Source organism: Salmo trutta, chromosome 16 (assembly GCF_901001165.1).
Source record: "Salmo trutta chromosome 16, fSalTru1.1, whole genome shotgun sequence".
In the NCBI taxonomy this organism is placed as follows: domain Eukaryota; kingdom Metazoa; phylum Chordata; class Actinopteri; order Salmoniformes; family Salmonidae; genus Salmo; species Salmo trutta.
Genome location: NC_042972.1, coordinates 12689419 through 12701791, shown reverse-complemented (window position 1 = coordinate 12701791; position 12373 = coordinate 12689419). Strand labels below are relative to the sequence as shown.

At 41.9% G+C, this 12373-nt stretch overlaps 1 protein-coding gene across 2 annotated transcripts in view; it reads right to left on the bottom strand.

The window, feature by feature from the left end:
* The window catches only part of LOC115150107 (eyes absent homolog 2), a gene marked incomplete in the record, with an annotated part of 46900 nt that extends 46222 nt beyond the window's left edge, over positions 1–678 (bottom strand). For both annotated transcript variants that reach the window (XM_029693038.1, XM_029693037.1), the window contains 1 exon segment: positions 208–678.
* Positions 679–12373: the final 11695 nt, after the last annotated feature.

Sequence of the window (12373 nt, the reverse complement as noted above, 5' to 3'; positions counted from 1 at the left end):
ACTATTGTTTGAAAAACAATACAGGCCTAATTTAACTTCAGTTGAACTTTTTCTGTAGTATTGTATCCTATAACCTATAAAGATAATTCAAGTGCTCAAAAAATCGATTACTGCACACAGAATGAACACAGGCTATTCATTTTTCTGAACAAGCAATAATACTTTTGAAAAGCAATATGATATTCATACTCATATGAATCCACTTACCATGATTTAGGTCGAAAGAAAATCCGGTAGTTGTTCAACACTGTTCTCTCTCCATATGGCGTAGCGTGTTCAAATCTCTATTGCAAAACGTTTCTACAGATGAAACTGGTACGTTCAATAGTCAAACTCAATGCACGATAAGTCTTTACTCACTGTGGATGCCTATTTATTATTCTTCAAAGTGATGATGACTGCAGATTTTTGAAATGTGTGCGCACTTTGTTTGGATTTCTTGAATGTTCGTCTACTACGGTCTAATAAACCGAAATGACAGCTTTCCAGCGAATCTAAGGCTGCGTTTTCATCCGAAACATTGAACCCGTTTCTCGATTAGTGTTTCATACACCTTCAGGAGCGCGTGTTTGCTTTGGCGCTGGTAAGGAAGTGATGATAAGGGTAAATGAAAAAATGTTGGTTCCTCCTCCTGAGGGTTTTCTCAATACCCGCGAGCCGAGTGCTGTACAGTGTGTGTGTGTGTGTGTGTGTGTGTGTGTGCTTGTGCTATTACGCAGGAGTTGCTTTCAATTGGCTCTCTATATTCTTCAGTTAACAAAATAACTCAGGCGGAGTTGAGCTCTTCCTCTATCGCTTTATCTCACCTTTGTATCTTTGTTTGGTAAAGAATGCCTCTCTCGACCGTTGTTTACACAAAGACGACGAGAATCTCACACGCTTAGGGCTTCTCTGGAAGTCTGTTACGGTGTTGACATTATGTGTGGATGAATCATTTATTCTAATGACCCTAGGGTATTGACTGGTTTCTAAAGGTCCTTAATGTGGGTCTATTTTCATATCTCTTAGGCCTATACGTATATCCAGTATAGTGTGTGGTCACAATAATTGGTTTATACATGGCCATGCATATTAAAATAACAACTTGAAGCACTTTAATAATACTTTATTGCCTTATAAACGTGTCTTTCATAGCACCTTCTAGAATATAACATTATTTACCTTCCTAAAGAAATGTGAAGTACAGTCACACTTCAATATAAAGCATATTAAAGGCTTAATTAAGCCTTCATAAACCCATTATAAGGCCTACCTAAATGTTTCAAGAATAATTTGTTAATGTCATTATAGGGTGGCACTAGGCCTACCCATCATACCATCCTGTGTATGTTAATTAACAAATGATTTGCTACCTTATGAAGGCTTAATGAAGGCTTCATTAGGCCTTTTGAAGATATATTTCATTCAACGTGTGACCGTTGCAGTTTAATAATGCTCTGTAACAGCATATAACAATGTACTTGTAACACAATATAACATCTCATAAAAAAATGTGATGTTATTATATACCTTAATGTTTCAAAATAAATGGTCAAACAATAAATAATGCTTTATACTATTAATGTTATTTGCTAACGGTTTATTAAACCCTAACTAAATGTGTCTTATTTGAAATGACACAAATACACTATCCCCACTGTCAATTAGTTTTGGTATGCACTGTAAAGAAAATATCATAGCTGGCTGTATCTTGACTGTGGTTAAATGGGCAATCCGAGATGAATTGGGACGTATATTTCTGGATTTATACAGCCACTGATTCTTGAAGAACATACCTTCCAAACGTTTTATTATTACATCAAGTGTTAAAGAAAATAATAACATATTGACTGAATGTAAACATTTGCATATGGAAAGTCTCAACTAAATATTTCTCAACCAATATTGTATAATGTAAAAATTCAATCAATAGCCTGGGCATTTATGTGCTTCAATCAGGGCTCTACTTGATGTGTGTGAGGGGCCCCCCACCTTGCGGCAAATTTTTTTTGTGGTACCCTTTTGACAGTGGAGAGAAAAAATGTAGTTTTAAGTTAATTTCCTGCAATTCTGTACATTTTGCCATGGGGCATAGAGAAAATTTAGCAATTTTAAACCACATTTACCGCAATTCTATAATCATTTTGCCATGGGGCGGAGAGACATTTTTGTAGTTTTAAAGCAAATTTCCTGCAATTCTATACATTGTACCATGACTTATGCCATGTTAATATGTTATCTGAGTGAGAATTACTAACAAAATCAATATGGGCCCCCTGGAAGTCGAGCCGGTTGGTATTCGACCATGATTACTACAAGTCTAGACTAAAAATTGTTATCTTACATGGCTAATTTAGTGGCTGTCGGTAACTGACATAACAAGAGAAAATCTGCTGATGCCCAACCAAATTTTGAAATTGCACCTGGTGTATTTTACTGTTCTTACTCTCAATAGTAATATATATTAAAACATTGGTTAGTGGGCCCCCTAACAGCCGGGGGCCCTAAGTGACTGTTTGTGAGACAGGCTTCTTTCTGAGCCAGGCGTCTACTTCCTTCCTTGCCCCCCACCCCACCTTGCAGTGTCGCCCTCTTCTGATCCACCTCAGAGAACGTTTGACTTTTTCACTTTTTCACTTATCTCACTCGTTTTGGATCAATTCCAAAATGCCAGTCTGCTGCCTCGCCCAAATGTTGCTCTGCGAATCTGATCACTGCTAGACTGAATTTGATGTGTTATCATTTTTGTGGCACCATGGCAATGAAGACAGAATTATTATTTCATTTTTTATGCACATGACCATGGGAATATCAAAGCTGTGTTCATGGTAACCTCGTAAACAATACATTTTGTCCCGGCGTTTATTTGAAACAGGCGTTGATGTGCTGAAATGTGTGCCGATGCCCGGCTAAAAGGGACAGGCAACTATTTCAGACAGTGTTTATTTTAAGTTTTACAGTATATATTAGGCTATATCATAGACATAAGCATGAGATAATTAAACCCACTGCTGCCACCATGTTTTAATTTGCTTTGTGTTGTACTGGACAATATAAAGTTAGGCAAACATTCATTGAAGGTTGTGGTTACTACTGGTGATGGAGAGGCGAGAGAAATTGTCCGCCATGTTTTTTGTTTTGGTCAGGGCTCAGAGTTGGCTTATTGATATTTTGATGTAATCTTGCCCACCAGCTGGCTCTCTCTCTGTAATTCGAGCTTGGTGACAAGGTACATTTTGATAGCTGGCTCTACTTCCATATGTAGTGCGATTAACAGGGAATTGTCAATGTCCTGGATCCCCATTTCAGCTAATCAGATTGCAGATTCTCCGAACCCATTTAATAAGTATATATTTTATATCACATATCCAGGCACAAAAGACAGAACCTTAAACTATGCCAGAACTGGGGCACAAAGGCAGGCGGTTGTCTAGGAGTCGTGTCGGAGTCGAGTCCTCACCATTCTGGATGTATATCCTGTAATATGAGGAAGTCTGTCGTTGGGAACCTGCAAACTGCAGGCCTGGCAAAAGAGGAAACAGGAAGCTCTCTCTGACACCATTTTGACACCTCGAGAACGACGAAGTTAGCCAGCAGGAGGGAACGCAGGCAAGAGTTTCTCATACATGCTAATTCCCATGTATAGACACAAAACAAGGAATATAGGACTTAATTACCTCCAGTTAGAGTATAACCATGTGTACATTCTCCCAATTCAGCATTGCTTTTGATGCGTTCGTGATGAATTTCGATAGCCCTCCGACAAATGTGTGAGTTTCCTATATTAATACTCTCTCACTTGCTGTGGAACTCAAAACAACACAGAGGAGAGAGCAGAGAGAAGTGGTTGGGGCGGGGATATGGAAAAGTCCCATAGCGTTACCTAGGACTCTGGGATGTAATGTGACCCAGACATGGACTTTGTCTGCTTCTGATTCATTTGCAAGTTCCATTCTTCGTTAGGAATGTCGGCGGGGAAATAAAAGCGACCATTGTCTCTTCTCCTCTGAAGAGCTCGGGTGTCTCACTGTCACACGGCTTAATGGCCCTGATGATGTCCTTACTCCCTCAGAAAACCTATTCAAATACTTTGCTACATAAAGTCAAATGTGTGTTAAACAATAAATTGAGCCTCAAAACGTTTTTCTAAGGTGCATGCTGAAAATCCCAGGAAGATAGGGGGAGAGGAGAATATAAACAGGGAAAAACAGATGAACTAGCACCTCTCACAAGGCGTTTACACAGTGTGGAAGCTGTCGTTTAATAACTACCACCCCATCACACCCCTCACAGGGCGTTTACACAGTGTGGAAGCTGTTGTATAATAACTACCACATCTGTGTTGCCCGGCCTACCGCTCTCACCCCACTGCCCCATCACACCCCTCACCCTCCAAACCCTCTACCTTGCTCTCCTCTCTTTCTTTCTTTACACCAAATCTCTCTCCTCCTACAACCATCCTTTCCTCTCTCTTCTTGCCTCCATGTTCCCTAATAAACACACAAGTGACAACCAGTCCCCCCGTCCCCCCCTCCTCCTCCTCCTCCTCCTCCTCCTCCTCCTCCTCCTCTCCCAACAGTTGATCGACCCTCCCTCCCAACCTCCCCACTTCTCTCCCTCCCTCCATCCCTCCCTCCCCACCTCCCCACCTCCCCGCCTCCCTCCCTCCCCGCCTCCCTCCCTCCCCACCTCCCTCCATCGCTCGCTCCCCACCTCCCCGCCTCCCTACAACCCTCCCCACCTCCCTCCATCGCTCGCTCCCCACCTCCCCGCCTCCCTCCCTCCATCCATCCCTCCATCCCTCCCAGCCTCCCTTCCTCCCCACCTCTCTCCCTCCCTCCATCCTTCCCTCCATCCCTCCCTCCCCACCTCCCTCCCAGTAAGCGGGACTAGTTTCTCTCAGGGTGGTTCTGGATGTGTGTGTTACCCAGTCGACTCCCACCTCTAACACCGGAGCCGAGCGCCCTCACCACCCTACAGCCATACGCTGCCAAACCTCGATACTGCTTCCCTTGTCTGGGGAATGTGGGAATGATTGCCTTAATTTTACAATGCGGAGCGCTCCCTTTGGTTCAATTTTCACCAACACCATAAAAACGCAGCAGTTGTAAGAGCAGCGGAGGCCATCTGGTTTTGTCATTGCCACAGCTTTAATGACCAGGTAATAACATTTCAATTTGACAGAAATTACAACAGATGTTTCAGGCCATAAACCTCAGATAGAGACAATTCTCCGGAGGAATTTGTAACCTGTGAGCAAGGCCGACCCTGCCACTTACCTAGTCACAACAGCTTTCTGATATGAGTGTCGCAAATGACTTTACATGTACAGTAAAAACAAGATCGAGGCAAAATGCTAAATATTATAAAACTATGGAATGTATTTATACGATGTATGAATATTTCACAAAACCTGCCATAACTGGTTCTGTGGCTAACAGGACAACTTTTTATATAATATATTATGAAAACGTAATTATTGCGAATTTTGCAAAATAATTATTATCTGTATTAAGTAGATTGGGCATTTTGTTGGCTTTTCCAAAATATCAACAACATTATTTTATCAAATGTATTTGGTAATTTATCTGTATGTTATGTTATCCTATGTAATTATACATGTAATTATAATTATATGTAATTATAATTATACAATCAGTTTGTTCACCCTACTTTTCCACTGAGCTAAATAAACTGTCCTTGCCAGCCATTGTTTCTTTGTTCAGCGGTGTGAAAATGGGATACTCCGAAAGACAAGACACACATCTCACCAAAAACATGAACTGTGATACATAATCATAAATTGATAGGATTATCTCTGAGGAAATGTAGAATTGAATGTCCTGGAGGCAGGTATTAATTTAATCTGTTTGCTTGCTTTCCCATGCATACACATATTACACTAGGTGTGTCAACTTGTGTTAAAATGGTTTACTTACCTGGCAACTCACATAGAGACCAGAAAACAACAATGATTCGATGCTGTCTGTTATTTCAGCAATAACAACGTGACACTACTTTCCAAGAGTTTATCTAAAGTAAAGTCTTCCAAAATAAGTACAGTATGTAGTACTACAGATGTTGAATCTTAATTTGATCACCCTGTTGCAGAATAACTTTCCTACAATGCAGGAAATGTAAAACTTGAGTATATTTGGGGTTTAAGAAGACTTCTGATGTGTGTCATTTACATTTTGACATTTCAGATTTGATTTTCTCTTATGTATCAACCCCTACAAAAATGTCCATTATAATCCACATAATAATTCACATTTCCTGTTGCTGCTGGATTATTTTCCTGCTGTAGCAAACTGGCTCAAATTAAGATCCTACATCTGTATCTTTGAATTATTATCAACAATAACAATTAGATGGTACTTTCCACTACTTTCCACTATTAGCTATGTAAACCACAATGTTAGAGATTATGAAGGCTGCTTGGAAGTCATAAAACCTTGTTAGTCTTTTATGACAACCTGTGAGGACTGCAGAAGATTAGAGGCTTCTCGGGCCGATGGCCATGATTGACACTTGTTCTCGCCTTCGAAAGATTTATAACCCCCCGTATGATGATAATAAAGCCTGTCCACATCCAGCCAGTTACCCTCTCTTATGATGGATGATCTCCTGTGAGAATTTCAGACTATTTTTCCCCGCTCGTCCATTTCCTCCAAGTCGGCCCAGAGGTGAGAAAGATACATTCACATAGCTTTTCAGGTTCCCACGGCAGTCCAAAATGCACCAGGCTGCAGGGCCCAGGCATGTTTTAGAATGAGAGGGGATTTTTTATTTTTTTAAAGGGACAAGGCGTGTCAATGTACAACCTTTCTGAAGAAGTCTCTATGGACCAGAAAGACAGTGTGAAATAGTTTCACACACAACACAGTCTCAGTTTACGTTGACTTTATGAAGTGTGTGTACTGACGGTGACACGATCCTGACATACTTGGGTGATGATGTGTCTTTGAATAAAGCCACCTGAGATAAAGGGTTGTGGGAACAGTGAGAATAGTCCTGCTTCAGGCAGAGGCAACAGTGTTGGTGGGACAATAGGGCTTTGTGAGGTAGCTTTAAACCTGTGTTTGTAGTTTCCCCCTAGTCAGGCTGCTTGCGCTCCTGTTGATGAGTAGCTATGGGCAAAGATGATGGGGTCGCTAGTGGGGGAATGTATTGTTTGATTTCCTTATATATCTCCTGGCCAATGACATGGATGAACTGAGATGATGTCAACATATTTTGTTGCAATATAGTTCCAGGAAAGCTTACGCACTAGTGATATGACATTTGTAATTGCTTTCCTATAAAATTAGGAAAATGGCAGTTATTTCCTCCCGGTTCTTTAAGTATTCTGAAAGTATTCTTTAAGTACTTTAAGTATTCTGAAAGATATATCTCACACGTATTCAATTTCCGCAAATATGTACCGTATTGTAATTAGGTTTAAATCACCTTGACTGGCCTGGGGCGGTTGCATTGCGTGACAAAGGTTATTTTTCTGGATCATTTTATTTGATATGAGCATGATCATACCATACTTACCATACTGCCAAGTATAATCATACCATTTTTTTGTTTCTGGAAAAACATATATTGTCCAACATGAATAACAAGCTCTCATGCAGTGTTGTGGCAACATACTATTAAAATGCAATCAAAACAGGGGATTCCCGTACTGGAGTTACAGCCAACCAACTTAATGAAGAAAACAAATCCTTCATGCACACAAGACAGACATTTAGAGGTTATAATTATCTCTCTACTATCAAACAACAGTACTGTTGTTTTTCTCTATGCATTGTTTTAACAGTACATGACCAGCACACCAGACAGCCATACTGTGTATAGACAGTGGTTGCATTGTTATCATAATGATATAGTCACTCTTTATACTGTCTCTGAACTGCTGTTATCTTGCTGTTATCTTATTGATGGGAGCTATTGTGTGTTGTGATTCATGTCTATGTTGTACTGAGGAATTGTGTCTAGATCGAGCAGAGTTTTATTTTGCATTCTGTGTTCTAGCTCCTACAAACAATGGGGGATGGAGAGCAGGAAGATAGAGTGCAAGAGAGAAAGAGAGAGACAGCGAGGGATAGACAGAGAAGGAGAGAGACGGCAAAGGATAGAGAGAGAAGCGGAGAGACAGAGAGGAGAAAGAGAAAGAGAGAGACAGAGAAGGATAGACAGAGAAGGAGAGAGACAGAGAGAAGGAGAAAGAGAAAGATAGAGATTGTAAATACAACCTATAATTATGTTTATTTATTTTCCATTTTGTACTTTAACTATTTGCACATCATTACAACACTGTATATTGTCAAGGATGTGCGCTACTGGTGCAGAAGTCAGGTGCAGGAGAGCAGAGAGTATTGTTCAAGCGCACACTTTATTAGGCAGAAGCAAACAACCGTAGGATGCAACTGTGTCAATCAAACCTCCAGCCAAAAGCGAAGTGTAAAGCGCGACAAAGTCACAATGAAGCAAAAAATGTTTAACAATATAAACATACTACGGGTGAACATGGTACCCGAAAAAAAACAGCCTATTGCATTACACAAAAACACAAAGAACAATTCCACACAAAGACGGGGGGCAACAGAGGGAATATATATGTAGTGTGATTAGGAAATGTAAACCAGGTGTGCGGGGAAACAATACAAAACAAATGGAACAATGAACAGTGGAGCGGCGATGGCTAGAAGGCCGGCGACGTCGACCGCCGAACGCCTCCCGAACAAGGAGAGGAGCCGACTTCGGCGTGACATATATAGACATAATATGACATTTGAAATGTCTTTATTCTTTTGGAACTTTTGTGAGTGTAATGTTTACTGTACATTTTTTATTGTTAATTTCATTTTTGTTTATTATCTACTTCACTTGCTTTGGCAATGTTAACAATAAAGCCCCTTAAAATGAATTTGAATTGAATGAGAGAAAGAGACAGCGAGGAGGAAGAGCTGATTTACCTCTCCTCTCTTTCTGGTTTCACCTGCTCTAGCTTTGCCTTTCAGAGTGCACTCTTCACCGGAGACATGTCTCACACACTCTCTCCAGCAGCCTCCGGCTATCTGGTCTGTCTACTTCGCCTGGGGCCTGCTTTGATTACACTTTCAATCTTAAACCCCCCAAAAAAGGTAGCGCGAGAGAGAGGGGGAGGGAGGGAGGGAGGGAGGGAGGGAGAGAGAGAGAGAGAGAGAGAGAGAGAGAGAGAGAGAGAAAGAGAGGGAGCATTGTTTTTATGAACGAGAGCAATATCAGGTACTTCTGCTCAGCTTCCTGAGTTTCAGAAGCCCCGCAGACTCACAATCTGAAACAGATTTGCATCGCAGAAGGAGAGAGAGCGAAGGAGAGGCCATGTATCAGTCACTCAGGACCTCCCTTTGCTGTTCCAGCAGGTCATACTATACAAAGGTCATAGGTCAAAATAACAGCTCAGTCTGAACGTATGGTCGTGTTGAAGCACAACAATAAAAGTGGTCCAAGTATTCAATCTTGAGGTACACAAATATCACTTTTTTAAAATAATGCTGTGCTAAAATGTTGCCACATTTACTAAAATGTTGCCACGTCTTGGCGCTGTTGCTGTTTGTCCAACGTTTGGTGTATGACGGAAACAGTCGGACTGAATCAAATCACCTTGCATCCCAAATCACTACTCATTATGGGATCAAGAGGAGGTATTATGCATCTTGCCTTGCTCAAACTGATCCCCTCAAACATGCTGACTCACTGACTGACTGGCTGACTGACTGACTGACTGACTCCCTGGCTGACTCACTGGCTGACTGACTGACTGACTCACTGACTGACTGGCTGACTGACTGACTGACTGACTCCCTGGCTGACTCACTGGCTGACTGACTGACTGACTGTCTGACTGACTCACTGACACTCACTGACTCACTGACTGACTCACTGATTGACCTACTGACTCACTGACTGACTCACTGACTGACTGATTGACTGACTGACTCACTGACTGACTGATTGACTGACTGACTGACTGACTGACTGACTCGCTGACTCACTGACTGACCGACTGACCGACTGACTCACTGACTCACTGACTCACTGGCTGACTGACTGACTGACTGACTCACTGACTGACTGATTGACTGACTCACTGACTGACTGATTGACTCACTGACTGACTGACTCACTGACTGACTGATTGACTGGCTAACTGACTGACTGACTGACTCACTGACTGACTGATTGACTGACTCACTGACTGACTGACTCACTGACTGACTCACTGACTGACTGATTGACTGACTCACTGACTGACTGACTCACTGACTCACTGACTGACTGACTGACTGACTGACTGACTGACTGACTGACTGACTGACTGACTGACCCTACTACTTCTTCTGGACAACTGATCTGGGTCAGTGTCATCAAATGGCAAGGTCAATGTCATTAGTCTGGTAAACATGCACCACACCTTTTGTTTTCACTATGTCAAAATAAGTATTATATTTAACAAAAACAATTGTATTAACATTAGAGCTAAATGTGATTCAAAACTAAAGATATACTAAATATTCATAACATACAGTACATGGATTTCCCATAAATGTGTCTTTGAAGATAAAAAAATGAATATGTCAATATTATTTCTCCTTTTTACCCGTAGCCGTTGTTAATATATTATTTATACTTAGGAGGCATTGGAGAGGATGGGAAAACACAGAAGTGGTTTTTGTCAATACGCAGCATGCAGCACATCATCCTATTGATTGAATATTGGACAGAGGTGGGGATGACATTTTGGTGTCATTGGTTTACCAATCTGCTTTGACTGCATTACCATTGCTTGGAGGCCTACCTTTATTACTTTTACTTCTTAAACCCCCGATGCTCACAAGTTAAGATGGATCATTGCAAATCAATAGCAGAGAGAGAGAGGGAGAGGGAGAGAGAGAGAGAGAGAGAGAGAGAGAGAGAGAGAGAGAGACAGGCAGAGAGAGATGGTTGGAGAAGAGAGAGAGAGAGAGAGAGAGAGAGAGAGAGAGAGAGAGAGAGAGAAAGAGATGGTTGGAGAGTTAGAGAGATGGTTGGAGAGAGAGAGAGAGAGAGAGAGAGAGAGAGAGAGAGAGAGAGAGAGAGAGAGAAAGAAGAGAGAGAGAGAGAGAGAGAGAGAGAGAGAGAGATGGTTGGAGAGAGAGATGGTTGGAGAGAGAGAGAGAGAGAGAGAGAGAGAGAGAGAGAGAGAGAGAGAGGGACAGGCAGAGAGAGATGGTTGGAGAAAGAGAGAGAGAGAGAGAGAGAGAGAGAGAGGTGTTGGGAGAGAGAGAGAGAGAGAGAGAGAGAGAGAGAGAGGCAGAGAGAGATGGTGTTGGAGAAAGAGAGAGAGAGAGAGAGAGAAAGAGAGATGGTTGGAGAGTTAGAGAGATGGTTGGAGAGAGAGAGAGAGGAGAGAGAGAGAGAGAGGAGAGAGAGAGAAAGAGAGAGAGAGAGAGAGAGAGAGAGAGAGAGAGAGAGAGAGAGAGAGAGAGAGAGATGGTTGGAGAGAGAGATGGTTGGAGAGAGAGAGAGAGAGGCGAGAGAGAGAGAGAGAGAGAGAGAGAGAGAGAGAGAGGGACAGGCAGAGAGAGAGAGAGAGAGAGAGAGAGAGATGGTTGGAGAGAGAGAGAGAGAGACAGAGAGAGAGAGAGGGAGTTTGAGTCTGAGTCTGAGAGTAAAGGACTCCAATGAACATAGAAATGAGGTAAATAAGAAAAAGAACCAGGTATAAAAATAAAGAGCCCTGTTTGACGTCTCAGAGTCCCATGCCCCGGGGTCAATCTGGACCCAAACTCCCATAGGTTCTTTTAGTTTTTTTGTCTTGGAAGAGAAAGGGACGGGTTCATGGAGGGATTCTCCAGGTGACCTTTGGATTAACGTTTCAATGCCTGAGGTGCCGGGAGAGCTTTGAGAGTGTCGAAGGTGAGAAATGATTTTTAGCGATGTGTTCATCTCCTCCTCCCCCATTTGCCACGTGGCTCCAGGCTCTACAATTTTACTGCCTTACCTTGGTGATCATTGTCTTGTCACTCTGAACTGTGAGAAATCTCCTCCCCTTTCAGAGCGAGCGATGTTAGCCCTGCCACGTATAGAAGAAAAGAGGACGTAGTGGACTTTTGAACTTAGAGGAAAATGTGTAACAAAACAATTTCAAGGCTGTTTAAAGTGACTCACCTGAAATAGTGCTTTCACTCACTGTGGTGTCATATTCAATGAGTGAAGACATTACATAATTATTCATGTTGCTGTCGGTGCGTTGACACAGACGTGACATGACAGATGTCGTAGGCAGTCATATTACTGTTAATTCTGACTAATGGTCTTGAAAGATCATAACTCAGGCTTTGGTTTAGGATGGTTTATAATTTTGGCGAACTAAAACCCA